The sequence below is a fragment of the Amblyomma mixtum genome, chromosome 1 (assembly GCF_055824585.1).
Source record: "Amblyomma mixtum isolate Tamu chromosome 1, ASM5582458v1, whole genome shotgun sequence".
Classification (NCBI taxonomy): domain Eukaryota; kingdom Metazoa; phylum Arthropoda; class Arachnida; order Ixodida; family Ixodidae; genus Amblyomma; species Amblyomma mixtum.
In genome coordinates this window covers 189,940,628-189,964,203 of record NC_143012.1, presented here as the reverse complement: position 1 = coordinate 189,964,203, position 23,576 = coordinate 189,940,628, and the positions used below count along the sequence as shown (strand labels likewise).

The window sequence follows — 23,576 nt, the reverse complement described above, 5'->3', positions numbered from 1 at the left end:
ACAGCATAGCAGCGCAAATACAAGCTATAAAACCCAGAGGCATTTAGTAGTCGTGCTCACCGCCGAAAGTCCCGGTGAATAAGGGGAGCGGCAAAGGCACCTGGGTAATACAATTACAAGCTGGCGTGTTTTCATCCGCGATATGATATCCGGAGGTGACAAACCGTCCCTTTTCGGCCTGCCACTCTTTATTTCCCGATAAGGCTATCAGTGACTCATTCGCGTCGCTAAACCTCTCATTGGGATGCAGAGACCGCTGTCTCTTTATCGCGCGAGAGAAGGGTGAAAAAGTGAGAGAGTTTCTTTCGGTGACGTACATACTCTGCACCTTCTCTGCATGCCTGTTTCCCCCATTTTCTTTCGCCGCGCCCGTAAGTGCAATTTAAGTATCAACCTTGTCGCCTCCGTTCCTAGTCCGCTTGCGTTTCACTGAGGTCTTCATGTTCAGTTTGATCGTTCACATAATTCTGTTTTCGTATAGCCAAAGCTTTTTGGCGTGCATTCTGGCGCACTGCCTGTGCTGCATATTATAAGGGATAGGGACAGCAGTCTAGCGGAGTTGTTTCGTCTCTACCTGACGCGTCGCCTTAAGCTCAGAGGTGTACGTGTCAACGTAAGGGATGGAGAAAAACATGACGGTAACAAAGATTGAACCTGAGGGCACCTTTCTACGTATGCTGCAGCGTTACAAAACTAAGTTACGAGCGAATAATATGTTACAAGTGGACACATTTTCTATACCTATACAACACGAGCTGCTATACTTATTTCTCATGATGAAAACTGTACTAAGGGAGTAATCACCCATTCACATCCACCAGAGCGCAGCCCTACGTTTTGCGTTTTGAGGAGAGTAGTCGCGAACTCGGCAAGGAACCAATTAGAAGATGTCCTGACTTCGAATAGTGCGACGAAGCTACCGGTAACATGTTTGTACTGCGCTTATACACAGTTTTGTCGGACCTTTTTCGTTTTCTCTGAACACTTCCTGTTTGAACAAACTGAGAGAGAGAGAGAAGCTCTTTAATTGAAAAAGAGAGAATTCGGCCAGCGTTTAAATTTGCTGATTTGCTACTCTGCGGGGGGAAATGATTCGGGGACAGAAACATGAAATGAGAGAGGTGTAGGAACTGAAACTAGGAGGCGCTGCGCTTTGAGGATGTGAATTGAGAGCGCTGAATGGAGGGGCTACAATTTCTTTAGAAGACCAATGCCATTAATACAGTAAAAAAAAAGTTCATAGCGTGTTTATGCTGCCTATGGCCGGCTAAGGATCCTAATACACAGTCGAGAGTTAGAGGCAATTGTGCGAGATTCCATTAGATGTTCATAATGTGCAGGCTCCTCAGCAGACGCTGGGCATTCTAACAAAATATGCTCTACACTGCTTGATCAAAGCCTGGCGGGTCATCATTGCCCAACGTGAATAAATAGGGACACTTGCAAAAGTTGCTGCGGGGATGAAGCCCCATTCTGTCGCCGCTTTAATCTGAAAGGGAAGCGAGCGCCATCAGTGGGGTTGTGAACGTACGGCGTTAGTTTTCTTGGTTTTCCCTTTGCCGCAGTGACGCCTATTGGCTGCGCTTGGTCACGTGATAAGTTTGCTGCATAACTGGTGTCTGTTTCGCGCCTCGCATAGTCTGCGCCGGGTGCGGCTGCTTCAAGTCGCGTGTTGCTATTAGTATTCACTGATTTGATTTCTTCTGCGTATTGATAAGTTCGCGTGGGCTCTACGCTTGGGGTACGAAAGGGAAGTATGCTCGAGGTTGGACTTAGGGCTGTAGATCTCGGCCGAAACTGAAAGCTCTTCTTTCCGCGGTTTCACACGACAAAATCGAAGAAAGACGACGTGCCCTTTGCCCCTCAGAGTTTGGCTAGATAAACTTTTTGACATGGTTAATAATTGCTTGCGCAAAGTAGTTTGCAGGCCCGCTTCACTGGCTCTGTGCAGACCGTATCTCTGTTGAGCGTTAATAATTACCTTCCTTGTCTTACGGGCGATGTGAAGCGCAAGAATTCTTACACGTTGCTTGGAACACGTCTAGAACTGCGGCTGAAGTCGCAGTAACAGCGCTAAATTTCGCGAAGTGCGGGCCCCTCAGGGCTCCCCTTGCGGCACCGACTGCACCAGAAAAGCCCCTTATTACGAGATTTTCGCATGGCTTCTTTCAAGAGACGCGTTAAGGAACAAAAGATCGTCTGATTCACATTCTCAGAAGTAATTGACACGCTACTGAATTTCGGGGCCTCGGCAGCGTTGCAAACTCCAATTTACTTCTTAAAATCACCTTGCTGAATACGAAATCTTACGTTTAAAAGCCTCGAAAACCGGCTTCTAGAACCTTAAAGGAAATAACTTGCCCCGGCATGCACGGCGATAAGGTTAAAGAAACTCCAACAAGGAGCTTTTAAGCTTCCATGACGGAACACTGCATTCACTCATTATATCGGCTCCCTGAAGGTTTTGCCAGCTAGGAAGTCACAACGAGACGAGCAGCCGTATGCCAAGGCATCTTTAACGAGCCCTGTCAAAATTATGGTTATAAATGCGACTAAAGAGTCTTGTTTAATTAATATAGAAGAGATCAAGGCGAAATTAAATCCGTTTTTGTACACACGCGAGCTGCTGACGCCGTTCAAGCCGGGCAACCCTACTGAAAAAAGTTTTATGAGGCAATAAACTCATACAGTTTATCATACAAATGTCATAGAGTTCTCATACAAATCACATAAAATTATCATTCAAATGTCATTCATTTCTGTGAGATCATACAGTCATCATAGAGATATCATAGAATATCATACAATCTATGCAATTCGTATGATATTCTATGATATTTGAATGATAATTGTATGTGATTTGTATGATAAGTCTATGACATTTGTATGATAAACTGTATGAGTTTATTGCCTCATAAAACTTTTTTCAGTAGGGAAAGCAGACGACGCGCCCATCCTTTATCGACCGCAGCGCCACCGCCTGTGCGTCCGCCATGGAGGAAGGAAAAAACTAAGGAGAGACCCTGACGTCACTTTTTGTGAAGCCGCCCCGCAACCGGAAGTTGGCTGGGCTTTTCTCACTGTCTTCCTTCACCGAGCTACGGGGCGGGGATCGCGCGCGGCTCGCAAGCGCTTCGTAAAAGAAAGGTATAAAAAAAACCGCGCCGCTCGCCGCTACATTCCTACACCTCCCTCCCCGCTAACACGCACCTAGACACAGACCGGCGCACAGGTGCGATGAACTTTTTCCGACGCCAGGCGAAGAAAGACGACGTTTCGCGCCGCTTATAGCTCACCATCCTCCTCGGGCTACCGTACACCCGCCGTGTGGCCTTCGAAACGCAGCTCAGCATCGCCGAGAGCGGCTTCATGTTTCTGTGCTGTTAGGTGAGGTGCTAAAGTTCGCTGATCAAAACAATCAACGCTTCTTCGTGTGTCGAAGCGCGGTTCCGGAGTGCCACCTTTTCGCGAGATTCATTTCATCGATCGCTCCGCGTACCGACACCAAGTTTGACGAACAAAATAACAAATGAGCGGTTATTTGCTGCATTTAAAAGCAATCTTAGATGCGTGCGTAACCTCACGACGCCAGGCATAAGGCCGAACACACCGTGCCGAGAGCCCGTCCACCGCCACCGAGAAACACTCTGGCCCCTAGCAACTACGACGCTAACGACGCCGAACGCCGTTGCTAGTGGCCCGAGTTTTCTTAGCAACAACGACCACGTTGCTAGTGGCCCGACTTTTTAAGCCTAAATTTTGACGTCACTTCCGCCACATTCTCGCTAATGCATTGGGAATACGAAGGGCCTCTCCTTAGTTTTCCTTCCCACATGGCGTCCGCTCTGCTCCCGGACGCACTGGCGCTGTTTTCCAACTGCCCCCTATCTAGAAACGTTTCCTGTGCCTGCCTGCACCGACGCGTGATCAAACACAGCGCGGAATGTTTTGCTTTCTGCTCTGCCTTACCAAAACCGGCGAGACACGCGTCGTCTGCATCAACGCTTTTTCAATGGCTGAGCGGCACGCGTCGTCTGCACGTGCGGAAACCTTTTCAAACGGCGCACCACTGATACCAGGAGAGGTTTCGGGCTAGCATCATCATACATACATACATACATACATACATACATACATACATACATACATACATACATACATACATACATACATACATACATACATACATACATACATACATACATACATACATACATACAGGAATTTTATTGCAAGATATATATACACAGTACATAGCAATACATAGATATATATACACAGTACATCAGAACCACTGCTTGTTTACGAATACCACAACCGTGTATTCGAAACGTTCACGTGAGACTCTTTTATTGCATGTTGCTTCTTAACCTCTGAACAGAGAAAAAAAGAAAATACAATTTCGATCATAAGGAAATTAGGGGTCTTAAAAATCGCATCAAGGTTCCGAACTTTATTTCCTGCTTCTCCTGCGCTGACCGAAAATCGATCGCCTCGCAGTGTGCCGCCAAAGTGTATCCTTTAGAGAAATTTTTTTAGCTATCAGGTAAGAACAATCTTTTATAATGAGCCATATTTTGCCACAATATTCAGCCTAACATCAGAAATTGAGGGCACCACAAAAGACGACGGAGTCGATATGCACCTGCCGAAGGTATAAAGGAAAGGGGGAGGGGAGTTGAAAGTATTACTGATGATATTCGCGAGCCTCCTCCGGTCCGTATGAGCATCGGCAAATTAACCTTATGTAAAGGACTCTACACGCTCTTCAGAGGAGGTCACACTTCAAACAACAATTCGCAACGAAACAAGGTGCAGATTAACTGCCAATAGTTCGCCGCTCTGCGAAACCACTGAATATGTCCATGGTGCTAGAATCCACACAAATTATCTATCCAGTCTTATCAGGACATAAAGTGCAAGAAAAGTGGAAGACAACACACCAATAATTTTGCCACGCTTTCACTAAGTAGTGCCCTAGTAAAGCATGGAAGTATAAAAGGAAGAATGCAAGAAGTATGTTAAATTTTCTTTAAATATGCCTACAAATACTAACACAGCTGCTATTACAGCCACAGACATTGTTATAATAGCTGCTTTTATGATGCATGTCTGAAATGCTGTCTTTACCACAATAAACCGAAGACACAGCTCGCTAAAAAAGAACGTAAACTGCTGCTGACGAGTTTTATCTTTGGCACAAGTTAATTACTGAAAATCTAAATTAATCTCTTTCTAGAAAACGGCGGAAATGCTGTGGGAAATTTTTTTTTAATCGTTGTTCCTCAAACACTTTAAAGATTGCTTGCTATTTCGACGTTTTCCCTCCGCCTTCGGGAGTAAAATAGCGATAATGTTCTGGAAAGCACTATGCAGTTACCAACACTGCATTAAATCCTAAAGAAGCGAGAACGAGGCTCCTTTACGAAACACAGCATTCGAGATACAGCAGCCTGAAATTTTTAGAAGCCAAATCGGAGACCTACGAGCCAGAGCGCAGGCAAAACAAAGTGATTACATATGTTTTCAGTAGAAGCACAGAAAAAAGCCTGTACAAACACATACAAATATTATCACATTTTAACCGCTTCCAGCTAGCCGGAAACTCTGACCGAACGTTTGTGCACAGCAGGGTTTTGTACAAAATATACCAAGGTAGCACAAGCATGAGTAGACAATTGTCATTACGCGTAATGCACGCTGTGTATGGCAGAACAAGCTGTTAAGTACAGTACCTGAATAGTTCGCCAACAGTCGCTACCCCGTCAGCATCACACTACACGATTACCATCCATGAATGTATTCGAGTACTCAGTCGAGAAAAACATACCATTGCAACATTCATCCTTAACACTCAGGCACGAGGCAGACGACAGCGCTAACGAGTGTGCTCTACAGATCAGACGCTGTGGCAAGAGAACTCCGGTTGCGGAAGCACAGGAAGGAAGGCGGAGGGGGTATGCGGCGGTTGGCGTCAATCACGGAGGCGTCAGTACGGGGATCGGCCGTTTCCCCTCCGGAAGCATCGCTGCGACGCATGCCTCTCCCCATCGAAGAAATACAACAGCGCCGGCGGAACGCCCCCTCGGCGCCGGGACGTTCACGCAAGCTTTCATATACGGACTGTTGACCTTTTTGCAGCTTAGCAGCGTCGCTGCCCCACTGTCAGCGTATACATTATTGGCTAAACTAGTTGAGCTCGAGTTCATGACGGAGAAATTTGTGAACAAGAGTAAACTTTTCCGAGCTCTGTCTGTAGGTATCAGAGGAACACGGTGAGTCAATGTTAGATTGAGCAGATTCATTTCATGTGATAACTAGAGGCACGGGGGCGCATTTACCGGCAGTTGTCCGAAGAAGCGGCTGTAGAGAAAAGGGGGAGGGGACAAAGGGTCGAAGTTTTGGAAATCGTGTTTAGATCATCTTTATTAGCAAAAATCTAAATCAAGGTCCGCCTAACTTAGCATAACGAGAGCTGCCGCTAGTCATAACAAGAAATTCTGAACAAGCGCATTTTTTCAACGCAGACTTGTTTATGAGTACAGTTTTTTTCATATATGATAAGACGGCACCATAATAACCAATATATCCAATATATGCAACCAATATACGCATCGAAAACTATACAGTTCCCATTAATATGCTGACAACAGTATTTTACAATATTTCACAGTTCCCTTATTATTATTGCCATCATATCGTCCCATTTGTTTCTGTGCGAGCGCAGGAGAAATTTTAAGAGCAAATATCTGGGACAAATTGGAAAGTTAGACCATTCTAATCAATATCGTCATGCCATTATTATGCAGTCTTCCTAAGTTGCCTAAATATTCAAAGTGATGTCCGAGAACGCCGGACTTGAGTGTAACAGCTAGGTTGTAGCTGCAGTACAAATAGCTTGCTTGATCGCTATACATCAACGATGTTTGACCGACAAGACCAGCGATCCTGTGGGCGCAACAGAAGAGAGGCCACTGACTGCTCGCTCACTGCGCGAGCCTTTCATCACCCCTGGCAGTCACACGCGGTATTACGGCTTTCCTCTGTACACGTACACGTTTACTATCAGGGTGACGCCGCTAGCTGAGCATTCAGAGTGCTGTGACTCATCTTCGCGCGGACAGGCAGCGGCCCCAGATACTTCATTGCGCAAAACCAAGCTCTCATGCGCACCTACCCCCTTACATCCTCTCTTTCTTCATCTATACTCTCAACTCTCCACGCGAGCGTCACTACTAGGCGCACTGACTATGTGGTTAGAGCGCTAGGTTACCCAGCCGGAGTACACGGGCTCGAACCCGGCAGCAGCGGGCTCGTTTTGATGTAGGCGAACACAAAGGCGCCATGTGCTGTGCGATGTCAGTGCACGTTAAAGATCCCCAGGTGGTCGAAATTATTCCGGAGCTCTCCACTACGGCAACTCTTTGCCTGTTTCTTCCTTCTTTTCAACCTTCCTCCCTTCCCTTACGGCGTAGTTCAGGTGTCCGCCGAGATGCGATACATTTTTTTTTATTCGAGATGTTTGCCATTAGGCATAGTGAGAACTTCTCGGCCTTTGGCTTATATCGCATGTAGAAATATGCGATACAGCTACTGCTGCTATCATTCCATCGTAACAATTTTTTTTCTTCATGTGGTCGGCCAGGTAGAAGGCAACATGAACATGAGCAGCCCATTGACGCGGTGCGTGACAGCGTGATTCGCGCGACGCCATCAGAGTGAGAATGATGAGCGAGAGACACGGGGCTTCAGCGGCCTCAGCTCAAGCGCTAAAGCAAAGCGCGTAGCCGAGCTCTGATTCAAGTTTTCCTTAATCTAACAGCTTCACGCTGTAAAAGAATGGGGACCAGCCTGTTTTTCACATGTAAAAATACTACTTGAAAGAAGACACCACTGAAATCCACCCGCATATATGAAACCTGCACTCAAGCGTTATGCACCCTCCCCCCCCCCCCCCCCCCCAAACAGGAGCGCCAGATTACAGAGCATAGTGAGCGGAAAAAGCAGCACTTTTGGTGCCATCGTCGCGTTTTAAGCACGCTACAAGCACCCGCCTATCTCGAGGAATGGGCACCGGCACTCTACGCGCTCTACTGGAGCCATACATAGCACGCTTCTACGTGCCTGGGTGGCGTCGTGCCCACCAGGAAGTGATCAGGCGTAGCTTTCTATCCGAAAAAAATCTCCTCTCTCTTTCGCCTCAATGTCGGTGGCTACGAGCGGTCGGAGGACGCAGAGCTATCAGTAAATAGCAGTGCTGCCTAGGTATTGACGACGGGCGGCATGCCACGAAGAGATTAATAGTGCGAGCTTACCAAGGTTAGTTCTGATGAAGGAGCAGAGGCAGCCGTCGTGTGTGTTCGGTGAGGAACTAAAAATACCGCCATTGATGCCGCTCAGAAGGGCTCTCCGCGCTAAGACCAGCGATAAACAAACAGAAAGGTTTGTTGTGGCTGGAGCGGAGGTTTCCAAAACTCTGCTTTCGTCGACCCCAACTCTGCTTCGTTCCTGCGCAAAATTACTCGCAGAGACTCTGCCAGTGCGCAGCCTATATATATACAAGGTGCTTCACAGAACTCTTTATACAGTTTCAAAAAATAGGTTTTTGGAGTTAAAAGGGCGCTTAGTTTCTGCATATCAATGTCAGTGGTGTAGCACATCTATTACAAGTAAGACATGCTACCTATATCTGGCAGGTTGTTTAACTAATATTGAATATTTGATCCTTTAAATAATCTGTAATTATTTAGAGGCGTGTATCGCACCGTGAGTAATACCCATATCAGTTTTTAAACTTTCGAAAATGCGGTTACCCTCGGCGCTGTTGTCCAACGAATTTTTGCTATTTCGACGAGTTACATGAAGTGGAGAGGTTGCTTTGCCTACAAGCTTCTCGAAAGCGCATGTATATTGGCACAATGTAGTCAAAATTTGCTGGCCACAGCGCCGAAGGTAAGTACGTTTTGAAAATTCAAAAACTAATATGCATATTATTTACCGTGGGCTACATGCGTCTAAATAATTGAGCAGCTTAACAGTAATAGATAGGAAGTAAACTATTCGTTTTTAGTTAACCGGTCTGCTAGTTAGCTCGTCTGAACTGTATTCTGGTGTACTACACCGCTGACAATTTGAGGCCTAAAAAAGTGCTCCTCTAACTCAAACTCAAAACGCCTATTTTTTAAAATTGTGCAAAGTCCTAGGTGAAAACTCTGCATATGGCAACCTTTCTTGTTCCTAGTACTGAATTCCTCACCACATCTTGCAGCAACTTAAGTAACTGGTCTATAAGTTAGCGCGTACTGTCATTTAAAATGCCACCACAGAGTGTATTGTTCATACTACCTCGAAAGTATGAACGAGATGTAGTTCTTAAAAAACGAACAAAAGCTAACAGTCAACGACCTCCTGCACTTATAACGAAATACTCAAACGCACTTCCAAACATAAACAATATCCTGCGGAAATACCACCCCATTTTAACTGGTAACGACCGTCTCAAGAAAATATTTCCCGACGCACCAAGGGTAACATACAGACGCAACACAAACCTGAAGGACATACTGGTGTATGCTAGGCTCGGTAAGAAACCACCACCGACAGTAACTTCATGCTCTCGACCTAGATGCATGACATGCAAACATTTACAAAGGGACACTACGGTTAAAAGCACGGCAAGCGATTTCAGTTTCGATATAAAGACCAGTTTTGACTGCACATCGTCCAATATTATCTACATGCTCCAGTGCTCCTTCTGCCATAAACAGTACATCGGAGAAACCGGGCAAACACTGAGTGCCAAATTAAACGGGCACCGGGCTGACACAACACGGAATGAACAGAAGGCAGTGTCGACCCATTTTAATCAACGCCATCCCAAATTCGACGAACTCAAATTGTTCATTCTTCAGTCAGGCTTCAAATCGACTAGGGACAGAAAATACAGAGAAGCATTCCTAATCCACAAATTTAAAACACTGCAACCAACAGGGATTAACATGTCCAGAGGAAACCTGGAATCTCTCAGGTACATTCCAGGGTTAGCATAATTTTAAATTAACAAATGTCTTGCACGCGGTCAGACCATTTCCTAGAACCTCGCATAAGTATATTATCGCTCTCTGCACTCTTCCCACGTCATATCTTACACCCCATTTGCGGCCTTCCCACCCTCTCCCTTTGTTCACCTTTTTTTTTCTCCTAACCCCCTACTATCAGTTCTCGGAAACCGTGACATTTCGGAAACTGTGACATTCCTGTTACCCCATCCGCCCCACCTTTTGGCTTTCTCTGAACTCGAGCCATTCCCCCCCCCCCCCCCCTGCCTTGTCCTTCCTTGGAAATGCCCCTCCTTCCAGTGCTAGCCTATGTTGTTTGCCTTCTTCTCATTTCCCTGTACCACGCTGACTAACCCTCTTATCTGAGTTTTTCAGGTCCTACAGTGCCTGCCCCCCGTCGCAGCCCCTTCAAAGCCTTTGTTCATTACACACCCCCGGATATAAGTTTTTCCACTATTGCAGCTTAACGAATCAAGGTTCACCTCCCTCCCCTTCCTGACACGCATCCCCTCTCACACCACTTTCCTTCCCCACCCCCGGGGCCTTCCTCCTCGGAGCGAAGGCCCTATTTAATCCCTGCCAATGATGAACGCTTTGCCCAGACGAAGACAAGTCCCCTTGTCGAAACGTTGGCTCGCAAACTGAGGTATTCCCCTCCCTTGTTCATTTTGTGATCGCCAAGGACCATCTACCACACCCTCTCTCTACCATATACTTACCTTAAGTAATACTAGTGCAATACAAATAGTGAGACTGGTATGTCGAACTATAGATGCAGTACTGCGCAACTCATAGCGGTAGTAGTCTATACAATGTTTCCCAGTTGAAAATATAATGAATTTAGCTTTTAAATTATATGGAGTGCCCTATCCTAGTGATACCAACTGAGCGCTATTGTGAGCCTCATCTCCTAGCCTACAGCATTTTTCCTCGGCAAAGTGAATAGTTAAGAATTTCTATATACTTAACAATTTAAAGATTGCTTTTAGGAGTAAAGTGTCAATTTTGAAGTAGGTAGTCTCGAAAAACAGCTGGCCCATAGGCTCGGACCAAGGTGCCATTTAGTGAGCTTTATTTGGGGACTTTAACAGAAAGATACAGCGTGACATATTCTTAGGGATATCACTCGCCATGTGCGCACGCAAAGCCTCGGCGGGAAGAGCTCTACTGAGTAAAGAAAATTTTGTATTCTGTGTCGCATCTTGGGATGCTGTGGGAGAATCTGTGCCACGCGGAAGTTTTTATATTTGCTAGCCGCTTTCGAGGCCAGTAAGAAAAAATGCTTCCCGTCCTGGTAGTTTCGTGCAAACATTTCGGCTAGGGATTTTCTAATGCGATGTACAACTTCTACACTACAACAATATTCCTGACACCAATATTTCAAAAAGTTAGCTAATTGTTCATTAATAATGAATTAGTTTCCAGAACAAGAAAAATACTTCTGAGAAGGCTATGCGACTCCCAATAATACCCACTCGGTTTCACTCGACTAGTACGTCTCGACCTCTTAAAATAGTGGGTACTGTTAGGAGGGACACCCGGTATGATTATATTGAACTGGTATCGAAGTGGCAATATTAATGTATTAAAAAAGAAACGAAATCTCTAACTATAGAGAAGCCATTGCTTCATACAGTCTTCTTTTTGTTCATTCCATGCTGGATAGAAATTTGGAGACGCATATGCGGTGGGAAACATTTTTATGAAGGAAATTCGCCTCATTTACCCACAGAAATAGCATTTCCCGCCTCAAATCTCACAGAGAACAAGAATAAAGGCATGAACTGCTTTCATCGCATTTAGGCTCCCAAAAAAAGCTTTACAACCCAGTAGAGAAAAGCAGTGCACCTTTGTAAAAACGAATATGTATTCTGTAAGGAACGGACTGTAAGGAACTGACTCCCTTCATTCGACGAGTTACCTGCATTTGCTTACGTTGCACTGATCGTATAGTAGAACTTCTTTAGCGGCCTCCTCTCTTAATCGTGCCCGTGGGTTGTGTCCCCACTGCATTGATTAGTTTCGTCAGTGTGAAGTGTGAGACAGCACTAGGCAAGCTACTTCATGTTATTGTCAGGCTTTAGCGCTGTAAGGTGCTACGCTGTCCCATTTAATTGTGATATGGAAAAAAAAAACGTCCACGAGATTCACAAGAGCTGTTCGTCTCTCTGTGTAAACAAGCTTTGTCGGAAATATCAAATTAGGAGAGGAAGTGCTCCGCTGTTGGGTGATGTCTCGCCTGCAGCGGCTAAAAAAAAAGGACAACAAGAAAACTTTCCCTTGGCCACCGACGCTCGTTGATAACAACGTCGGCCAGCGTGTCGCGCTGGTTTCCGGACGCTATGTTCCGCGGCGGAAGGACTCTTGAAACAGGGAAAGAGTTCTGGCTGAAGGCAGGAAAGTAGCATTAAAAACTAGTCGTTGCTATGCAAGGGTTATGTATGGTGGCGCACTTCTTTATTTAATCAATCTTGGTGCTCGTGCATATGATTAAATATTTTCCTTCACCAGCACTCTTCAGAAAAATGTAGCAAAAAGTTATGGCAGCAGTTACTAGCTCGGACTGTGTTTAAGTATTTTTTTTTTACTGTTACCACCTTGTTTAAGGTAGTAGAATTATGCGCTTCTTAGCTTTTTAGCCCCTATGGTCGCTAGACAGTGCCGGCTCATTAACCGCTCCTTGAACCGTAAAAAAAAAAGCTTTAAAATGCAACTGACACAGACTCTTTTCTGAATAAAATGGTTTATTAATTAAAAATTTCAGCGGCGGTGTGCGTTTATGTAGGCTATCCTATTTCTACAATCGCGACTTCCGAATTGAGGCTGGTATCTGAGCTCAGGGAGTAGGAGCCACTAGCCCGTAGCTTGAGAATCAGATTTACGGAGTTTATAGGGGTGAGAAAGATGTACCTGTGCACGCGTGTTGAGTGTGTCACGCTTCTGTGACCCTTTCTGATTTGTGTTTCCCTTGCATTCTGAACCTTTGTGTGTACCCAATAGGGTTATTTGATACCAACACCTCGCATAATTTGTACCCCTAATGCTAATAACGCTCAATATCTGTAAGCCTAAGTTTGTGATTTACGGTCAGCACAAATTAGTAGCCCTTACTGGTGTCGGCAATTGAACGAATTGAACGTATAGCCTTTTTGATTTCCCTAGAGTGCACAAATTTAACAATACACGCCAGCAAGCCATACGAGCAACATAGCAACATAACTAAAAACAGTTTGTACCTATTTTATTAGTAAATACTACTAGCTACTAGCTTCTTGAGGTGATAACTTTAACCAGTTCAACTTCTACTACTTACAGTTGCTAAGAACGTAGGAATCTCTTGGCATGTAACTGGCTAGTAGTTAGTGAATTCTCCGGCATTTTTCTTAACAATCAGGGGCGCAATGCTTTGGATCGAGTATTTTCCCACTTATGTCAAGAACTCAGTCACTTCTTTCGATTTTTTTTTACTATTTTCCCTTCGCAAGTTTTAAAACCTGTTATGTACAGGCGAGCAGTGTGAAGCGTCGGCCTTTTCTTTTCGACGAAGTACAGCGCATGTCGACGTCTCGCGGAAACAAAAGGGGCTCCGCTGAGGCTATCAGGCTGTATGCTTTATATATTCAAGCGGAAGTGTCCACAAACAGGTCAAAGAAAGCACTGCAAATATCTTGCTGGCCCTTGATATTCTAGTTGAAGTTAAGAGGAAGAAGTGGGCTTGGGCAGGGCATGTAATGCGAACGCAAGATAACCGCTTGTCCTTAAGGGTAGCGGAGTGGATTCCGAGAGAAGCCAAGCGAAGCAGGGGGCGGCAGAAAGTTAGGTGGGCGGAGGAGATTAAGAAATTTGCGGGAATAAGGTGGCCGCAACTGGCGAACCACGGGGTTAATCGGAGAGACATGGGAGATGCCTTTGCCCTGCAGTGGGCGCAGTCAGGCTGATGATGATGAGGATGACCCCACATCACAACTACTTGAGGACATGGACCCATGAAACGTGCACTGTCAGGAAACTTGGCTGCGTTTTCGAGTTGTTTAGAGCTCGGAACAATATTATACTTTGCTTGCGCTATTCTATGTATCTTGGAGTATTCAATTGTTCCAAACAGCTATTTGGGTGCATTAAAGAACTTGTGCACAGAACCAAAAGGCAAGAAGAATTAACGCAGAATAACACGAAGGCGATGTGATAGTCACTACTGTCACTCTTACTAGACGTCAATAACACCGGCAGGAAACGTTAGAAAGTCCCTGAAGAGCAGAATGAACTTCAACATAAAGAAATCTCGGAACATCATCAATAATGAGCAACTACAAAAACAGGGATCACACAAAAATGGTGATCAACTAAGTGCTGAGTTAATACATGTGACGCTGAGTCCTTCAAAACCTGCGGCACTGATATTAAGTACAACGTTTATATCAAATTAGTTCATCGTAAGAAATAGTCTAGGACGGGAAACGGCACCGTTTTTATAGGCACGCGTACCTGAAATAAGCTTATTCGCTCTTTATGGGGTTATTTGGAAAAAGGGCTGCAAGTTTCTCACCTCTTGTCGTCTTGCCTCGGCATCAAACCTGTTGCTGAACGTGTCCTCATGTTTGTAAAGACTGAGGAGTCACAAGTGAGCGGGCTCCTTTCAGACTGCTTATGGTAGCGAGCGCGCACAGAGCCTCGCCCGGGAACGACAGTTTATGGTTTCCAACAGCCGCGATGCAAACAACAAAAAAAGACGCGGCACGACGCTCGGGCTTCCGGTGAGTATCACCTAACACGCTTGCCTTTTCAAGGTACGCGCACACCTGCGAGATGAAGCAAACTTTTTCCGGCTTGCATAGTCAAAGGATTATGTCATGCAAATGAGTTGTCATTAATTAAGCAAAAATTTGGCTGTTACATGCGTTTAAATAAAATCTTTGCTGCCGCGTCGCCTTGTGGAAATACCAAAACACAAGCATAAAGCTAACCGCATCCGCATGACATTACACAAAGCTTCTGGCACACAAATGTCTTGTACTTCCGGTCATTCAATAAGCTAATGTTATTTAGGATCCGTTTACTGTCATATAGATTCAAAGATTAGAAAAAATACAAAACGAGAATGCAAGATTTTTTTTAATAAGTACAGTGTAAAGTCACTTTTCAACCTGATTCTGAAAGCAGGGCTAATATCCATTTAAGAAAAATAAAAAAAAATCTCGCTTGGGCTGTTTGTTCGCAACACTAGGGGGCCATTTGCAAAGCAACTCATCCGAGTATATTGCTCTTTTGTCTGGTTACCCCACTGGAAATAGAAATAAATTTATTTCCGTTTCATTGTAAAAACGATGTGTTTAAATAATTCTTCTTTCCGCGTTCTGTGGTAGATTGGAATGAACTCCATGAATCTGTTGTATCCCTGAATGATTTTGAGGAACTTATTGCCGAGAGTGGGGTGCATTTGTGGCAGCAAGCTGTTTTTATGATCATGTCAGGACCGCACAGCTTTATACGAATGTTTGTTCGCACTGTTGGTTTCTTTTTCTTTCAGTTGTGTTCCGATTTAAATCCCACTCTCCCACACTCCTTCGATAGGAGATGGCAGTTTTATAAATAAATAAACGAGTTATGTTACACGACATTGAGCAGTTTTTGCCGCTACATCATTTCCAGGAAGCTACTGACCTCAGTCCGAGGTTTCAAAAGCACTAGCTGACTTTAAGGCTGCTTGACAATATACCATATACACAGTGTAAACCAGGTAATAGAGCAATGCACAACAGAATATAGCAACCCCGACATATAATCTTCAAAGATTACGAGAAACCATTTCACTCAGTCGAAACTTCACCTGTCATGCCGGCATTACAGAATAAGTGTGCAGAAGAGCCTTATGTAAAAATACTGGAGGATATCATTAACGGATGCAAAGCCGCTATAGCCCTCTATATCGCCAGCATTAAAATTACGATAAGGAACGGTGTCAGGCAGAGAGACACAATCTCGACAATGCTAATTACTGCCTGTTTAAAGTAGATATTCAGAGGCCTGTATTGGGAATAGTTTGGGATAAGAGTTAATTACCCAAGTAATCTGCGATTCGCTGATGACATTGCATTGCATAGACACTCATGATATGAGCACCAAAGCATGGTCAAGGATTTAGTCAGCAAGAGCAGAACGTTGGGTCTAAAAATTATTACACAGAAACCTAAATTGATGTTTAACAGTCTCGAAAGGGAACACAGTTTAAGGTCGGCAGCGATACACCGAAAATGGTAAGGGAATACGCCTACTTAGGGCATGTAGTCACTGTAGATAAGGATCCCGAAAGTTAAATAAATATAAGAATAAAGCTAGGGATGAGTGCCTTAGGCAGGTTCTCTGAGATTATGAATAGCGGTTTACCAATACCTCTAAACAGGAAATCATGTAATAGCTGAATATTGGTGGTACTCATCTATCGACGAGAAACGTAGCACCTAACGAAAAGGGTACGATTTGAGTTGAGGACAACGCGGCGGGCTATGAAAAAGGAGGTGATAAATAGAATATTAAGGGACAGGAAGAGGGCACTATGGGGCAACAAACACGGGTGTTGACATCCTCGAAGAAATCAGGAAGAAATTGTCTTGTGCACGAGAGGTAATGCAAAGGAGACAAGATAACCGATGGTTGTTAAGAGTAACGGAGTGGACACCAAGATAAGGCAAGCGTAGCAGAGGGCGGTAGAAATTTATGTGGGCGGAAGAGATTTAAAATTTAAGGAGATTAAGGTTTTCACAGCTAGCACAGGACAGGGCTAATTTAAGAGAAATGGGAGAGGCCTTTGTTCTGCAATGGGCTTAGTCAGGCCGATAATGGTGTTGAGCTGGCAATGGGAGGGTTCGCGGTCAAAGGGTGGTGGTCGTCGCCGTCGTCCATCAGCGTCCGTGCAGCGGAGCGTCACCAGAAGAAGGGGGGGGGGAGGTGGCACTTGTATTATAGGTGCCAACCCACTGGGCGCGATTACGCGCCCACTCAGTTCAAGTACTCCGTACCTTGCATTCCGCGCGAACTTTCCGAAAAACAACAGCAGGAAGGTTCCTGGAAGGGGCATGTTTCAGTGGGAATGTACTATTTAGCCCGGTCCCAGCCAAGAATCTTGTTTAAAGCCTTGGAGTAACTCTGGTAAGCTGGGGTTAGTTCGTACGAGCGTCGCGCAAGCTGCAGCCAATGGGTGGAAACTCGGGCAAGTTCGAAGGCGCTTCGCGCCAGATATAGCAAATGGTAGCGTGACCCTGAGGGTGACCTTGACCAAATCTAGCATAGCAAGAGCCCCTGCAGAAATAAAATTATACAGTCGCGACTGGGTTTCCAACCCGCAGCCGCGTGAAGATATCAGCTTCGCTGGCCACTGCACGAAAGCACTGTGCCATCGCCGCAGCCGATCAAGCCTCGCGTTAAACGGCAGCACACTCTCGCGCTGCGCATTTTACGTTGTCGTCTTCATCAACTTTCATATACGGCGCTAAGAGATCATCAGGTCACCATACCTTTTGACCTCAACCAGGGCTTAACCTACAACCTATATCTTTGCCAGAAATACCGGTGACCCAGCAACGAGACAACGACGCTAAAACACTGGTTTCGGACAATTACTACGTTTAACTGCGTTAAAACCCTACCGTTTTTTGTTCATTGGCTCGTCTCGTTTGTGGAGCCTGGCGTGGTCGGCAGAGTGGGCAGCAACCCCGCACGGGCATTCTCTACGCTATGACTATTGCCTGTCAGCTGCCGCTAATTTTCCACATCGCCAGATGTCTAACCGTCATAAAGGTTCTTACAGACTCCTGCATTATTAAAACAACATACGAGGTTCTCTTACTTCTACCGGAAAAACAACAGTCGCACTCCTCAATATTTGGATGAATAGCAATTACGAATGTGTCATTTTTCTGCGAAGATTTATCTCTTTTTATCTACTCACTGACTTACACAGTGCCATGCAGCCTTCCACTAGCCATTGTGGGTGCCACCAATGTTGCTGTTTCTAGTGCAAGTGACACTCTTTCCCTTTTTTCCTTATGCATGCTTCTTTATCACGCAGATTGCACAGAACTGGAAGTCCCGCAAAAGGAGGTCCCTGGCCCAATTCAAGCTGTTTCGGCAGCCTTAGGTGAGGTAAGTGAACACCTCGTAGGTCATGGGCAGGTGTTGTCACTTTCCGAAGCCTGCGCTCCAGTCGTCATGAGGGTAGACAAATTTTTGCTAGCGTTAAATTGCGTACTGAATGACCCATGCCACAGCCATTGTGGGTGCCACCAATGTTGCTGTTTCTAGTGCAAGTGACACGTGTCTTTTTTCCTTATGCATGCTTCTTTATCACGCAGATTGCACAGCACTGGAAGTGCCGCAAGAGGAGGTCCCTGGCACCATCCAAGCAGTTTCAGCACCCTTAGGTGAGATAATGCACTTGGTCAACACCTCGTAGGACATGAGCAGGTGTTGGCACTTTCCGAAGCCTGCGCTGCAGTCGTCATGAGCGTAGACAAATTTTTGCAAGCGTTAAATTACGTACCGAATGGCCAATGCACTAGCCATTGTGGGTGCCACCAATGTTGCTGTTTCTAGTGCAAGTGACACTTCTTCTCTTTTTTCCTTATGCATGCTTCTTTATCACGCAGATTGCACAGCACTGGAAGTGCCGCAAGAGGAGGTCCCTGGCACCATCCAAGCTGTTTCGGCACCCTTAGGTGAGATAATGCACTTGGTCAACACCTCGTAGGTCATGGGCAGGTGTTGTCACTTTCCGAAGCCTGCGCTCCAGTCTTCATGAGCGTAGATAAATTTTTGCTAGCGTTAAATTGCGTACCGAATGACCAATGCACCAGCCATTGTGAGTGCCACCAATGTTGCTGTTTCTAGTGCAAGTGACACTCCCTTTTTTCCTTATGCATGCTTCTTTATCACGCAGATTGCACAGAACTGGAAGTCCCGCAAAAGGAGGTCCCTGGCACAATTCAAACTGTTTCGGCAGCCTTAGGTGAGGTAAGTGAACACCTCGTAGGTCATGGGCAGGTGTTGTCACTTTCCGAAGCCTGCGCTCCAGTCGTCATGAGTGTAGACAAATTTTTGCAAGTGTTAAATTGCGTACTGAATTGTAAATGCATTACACATACTCAGCACCTTCAAAATAGCTTTACTAGTTCAAGAAACACCTCACTTAGCTTTCCTGATGAATGCTTCTTTATCATGTAGGCTACTCACTGCCTTCAATGGTGCAAGAAATTGCACCTGCCATTCCCCAGGTTTCTTTGGCACGTTCAGGTGAGACAGTGCTCTCTCTGAGCACCTTGAAAGGCCATGTATAATAGTTATGAGTTTACGAAGCTTGAGCTGCAGTCCTAATGAGAGGTGAAAAAGTTTTGTTATTGTTATATTGCATTGTAATAAATATTAAATGCATTACACATCCCCTTGCCCCACCAACGTAGCTTTTCCTTGTTCATGCAATACTTTTATTTTTTTTGGTGATGTGTGCTTCTTTAACGTGCAGATTATTCAGTGGCTCAATTGCCAGAAGCAAATATGCCTGCCATGCTCCAGGCTGCTTCGGCACCTTGTGGGTTCCTACGTGGACACAGGCCACCACCCACCGCGGGTTCGAGCTTCGCGCGAGCCAAGGGCCCCGATCAGCCGTCACCACACACACACTGGGACACCGTTGCAGCGCACTCAACCTCCGCTGGGAGGAGAGCGATTCGCCGCAAAGAAATAGGCCTCCAAGTTCACAAAGGAGACGTTTATTCACGTCGTCCTTCAGCAGGTACACAAACACTCAACAGTCACCCCGTCCCGGGGGCGCGCGAGGAGCAAGGCTTCGCTGCGCGCACGAAGCGACTCGAGTAATGCGCGCCGCTAGCACGCCGCTGCAGGAGAATGTCCCCGCGGCAGTGCTGTGATCTCTCTCTCGTGTCGACCGTTGGGCCGGTTGCGAGAGAGAGTGGGCAATCAACGCAAGGTACGCCTGTCGGAGGTCGCTGGACCCCGCTGGGCAGGCTCGAGCCGCTGCAGGTCAGAGGACACGTGCGGGCGAGCTCGAGTAAGCACTGGTCCGAACGGCAAAGGCCGGCACGGACAAACAGTAACGTACGCACCTTACGCTGTCTCGGAGGGATCCCTCTCTCTGGGCCCCGCTCGGACGGTCGCGCGGTGCGCGGCCGCCCAGAGCGGGTCCCGGATTCCCGCCAAAAGGCGCCAATGGCAAAGGCCCTTGGGGAGCCGGGGCGGAGCTGTGGCTAAATGACAGTGATTAGTCACCCAGCCGCCTCTCCACCGCCTGAGGCGGGAGCAAGGGAAAGAGGAGAAACAACGCGGGAGGCCGGCAAGCCGCGCAAAGGCGACGGCGGAAAGCCAGGATTCCCACATCCCCCTCTCCTTAAATGCCCTCCTACCCATCGGCAAAGCACGCGGCCAAAATAAAGAAATCAATACACAAAAAAAATAAGCTACACTTCAGTTCCAAAAATAAAGAAATGAATACACAAAACAAAACTAGCTACCCTTCAGTTCGAGCCAGAACAACGTAAGAAAACAAAGTAAAAACAAGGCAAACAAACAAACCCTGGCATACGCTTCAGTAAATCAAGGCAGCCTGCCGATTACATACACGGTACACAAGAAGATGTGAATACAACTGTACAGCTATGTGACAGGTGGACGTCAGCCTCAAAGTTCGATGGCGCGGCCCAGTGGGCCGGTCGGCGACTCACCGCTCGCAGACTTCAAGTTGAACGGGCTGGGAGAGCCGACGACTGATGGCGGTCTTCTTTCCGTTGATGTAGGGTGCGTTGATGACGACGGGGCCGCGGCAGAGCACTGACCTCGCGCCCTTGGACACGACATCACGTTCGGGCACAAGAAAGTTAGTGCACCCCTTTCACGCCGGCTGAAACGGGCGAGGACGTTCGGCGGCGTCCAGATGTGTAACCTTGTCCACAGCGAGGGGTCCTTCTCATCCTCGCGCTCACGCAGAAGGACACAACGGCACAACTCACAGGCGTCGCCTTGGCTCATGGTTACGCGCGCACACAGTCACAGCCACAACCACGCATACACCCGCAAGTGCGCGGACGCTGGTCGGCGACAACGACCCCCCCCCCCCCATCAGAAGCGTCCAGAGGCGCCGCGGCGAGGGTCAAAGGGTGCACTTTCCGCCCCCCATCGCCCCAAACGCCCCGCCAACTTCCCCTCCATGCGGGCCGCACAAAACTCGCACCGCGACACACGGCTCCTTAACGAGCCCACCACCCACAGTCGGGCCGGAAATGAGAAAAGGCGCGCTGTACAAACGACACCCAATCTATTCCTTCTAGCAGATAAGAGCAAGCACGAGCGGGCTGAAGTTTGCCTATGTACATCTCGGTACGTTAGAACGAAAACAGACGTACAAGCGGGGAAACGAAAGTGGCTAGAAACTGACTCAAACAAAACAAATAAATAAATAGATAAACACGCAAGGCTGGAACTGACCATGCTGCAAAAACAAAAAAAAATAACACACCGTGCTTCGCCTAGGTAGGGCCTGACGAGAAAGCTCGCCAGCTAGCTGAGGCTGCGTGCCTTCGGTTGCGGAAAAGTCCGCCGTCCGGCATCAATCACACCGGTGACCGTCGCCTCAGATTGTACCGGTGCTCCGTACGCTTGCGTTCCGCAGCACCAGTTGTGCCTTTGCGCTTGCCTTTGATACCAATGGGTACCGGCGCAAGCTCGTCAGACCGTGACGCGTAGGCCTTCAGGTCTGCGATGTGGGCACGGCTGGTTTTCCCCGTAAGGGGATCCTCCAGCAGGTACGCTAGTGGCGACCAGACTCTGACCACTCGGTACGGACCAAGCCACTTAGGAGCGAGCGAGGCTGAGAACCCCTTGCTCGCATCGCTAAGAACGTGGTTGCGCTTCAGGACAAGATCACCCACCTGAAAAGTCAGGCGGCGGTGCTTGCGGTCATATTGAGCCTTCTGTTGGGCTCTGGCTGCCGCCAAACTCTGCCTTGCTCTGTTGAGAGCCCGATCAAGCCGGTCCCGAAGCGTCGACGCATAAGCAGAGCAGTCTGCCCGCGTCTGCTCATCCCCGAGCTGGCTCTGCACGACGTTTGACATCGGATTCGCCAGCTCCCTCCCGAAATTGAGGAAGGCGGGAGAGAAACCAGTTGAGCGATTCTCAGCTGTTCGGATGGCGAACGCAAACTCGCTCAAATGGTCTGCCCAATCCTTTTGACACTCGGCAAAGGCCGCCAGCATTGGCTTGAGCGTTCGGTTGATTCGCTCGGTCAAATTGGACTGGGGGTGGTAGGGTGAAGTGGTGTAGTGCTCGATTCCGAGGGAACGGCACGTGTTACCGAACACCCGAGCGGTGAAATAGGACGCATTGTCCGTGATCAGTCTTTCCGGAAAGCCGAACCGACAGAACACTTCCTGGAGTTTATCCAGCACCGCTCGTGCTGACACTTTCCGAAGGGGGTACAACTCAACCCATTTGGAAAAGTGGTCAGCGACTACCATCAGGTAAATGAACCCCTGCTTGCTCCTGGGGAAAGGCCCCATCAAATCGCAGGTGGCCATCTGCCACGGACGCACACTGTCAATTGGTTTCATCATTCCAGGCGGCTTGCCGCCCCGTGACTTCACCGCTTGACAGACATGGCAGGAACGGCAATAGCGGAAAATGTCACGCTTCATGCCGGGCCACGTCACCGATTGACTCAGTTTTGCAAAAACTTTGGAGCCACTCAGATGACCGGCCAGTGGTTCGTCATGAGAGAATCTCAACAGTGCGCCTCTCAGACTTTTGGGGATAACCACCTTGAACGGGTCGATGGACTCGTCATCGGTGGCTATGTATTTCAGCACGAGCCCGTCGTTGTCCAGCAAATATGAATCCCCGGGGTTCGCCGCGACACACGCTGGCTTCTGCCCCCCTGCGCCCGCTACAATACCAGTAGCGTCACGGCGCTCCGTCTCCCTGAGACCGTCGCTCATTACGCGACAAAAGGGGTCATTTTGCTGGGCTTTCAGTAGCTCTTTACGGCTGAAAACGATTCCAGTCATCCCAGAGGGGAGCGTGGTCTCGTCCCCACTCAGGTTTGCAGCCAAAATTTCCGTTCGCGTCGGCAACTCCGAGGCGCTCACGAAGAGCTTTGCCTCTCGTCCGCTTTGCGAAGCGCTGCTTGCCTGGTTAGCGGAATGGGTTAACCCGTTTGCGGGTTCCCCCTCCTTGCCGCCCGGCGGCTCGTCCGCTGTTTCGCCCCCTCCGCCTACAGGCGTCAAGGCGCCGCTGGCGAGTGGGGCACGGGATAGCGCGTCAGCTACCACGTTTGTGCTCCCCTTTCGATACTGCACGGAAAAGTCGTAATGCTGTATCAGGAGAGCCCAGCGCGCCAGCCGACCCGCAGGCTCGCGGAGCCGCATCAGCCAACTGAGCGCACTGTGGTCTGTCTGCACCACGAATTGCGTTCCATCAAGGTAGACGTCAAATTTGCGCAGTGCAAACACGATGGCGAGG

At 47.4% G+C, this 23,576-nt stretch overlaps 1 protein-coding gene across 5 annotated transcripts in view; it reads right to left on the bottom strand.

Annotated features, from left to right (window-relative positions):
• Positions 1 to 23,576, bottom strand: part of LOC149370302 (scoloptoxin SSD976-like) — a 65,902-nt gene that overhangs the window by 20,717 nt on the left and 21,609 nt on the right. Inside the window, exon 1 of one of the 5 annotated variants that reach the window (XM_089561175.1) lies at positions 5,736 to 6,043. The exons of 1 other annotated variant lie outside the window; for it this stretch is intronic. The gene's annotated coding sequence lies outside the window, so the exon portion shown is untranslated. Of the gene's footprint in view, positions 1 to 60; positions 590 to 5,735; positions 6,044 to 23,576 lie in introns of those variants that run through there. 3 more of the 5 variants (XM_089561185.1, XM_089561198.1, XM_089561191.1) reach the window with 3 other exon arrangements.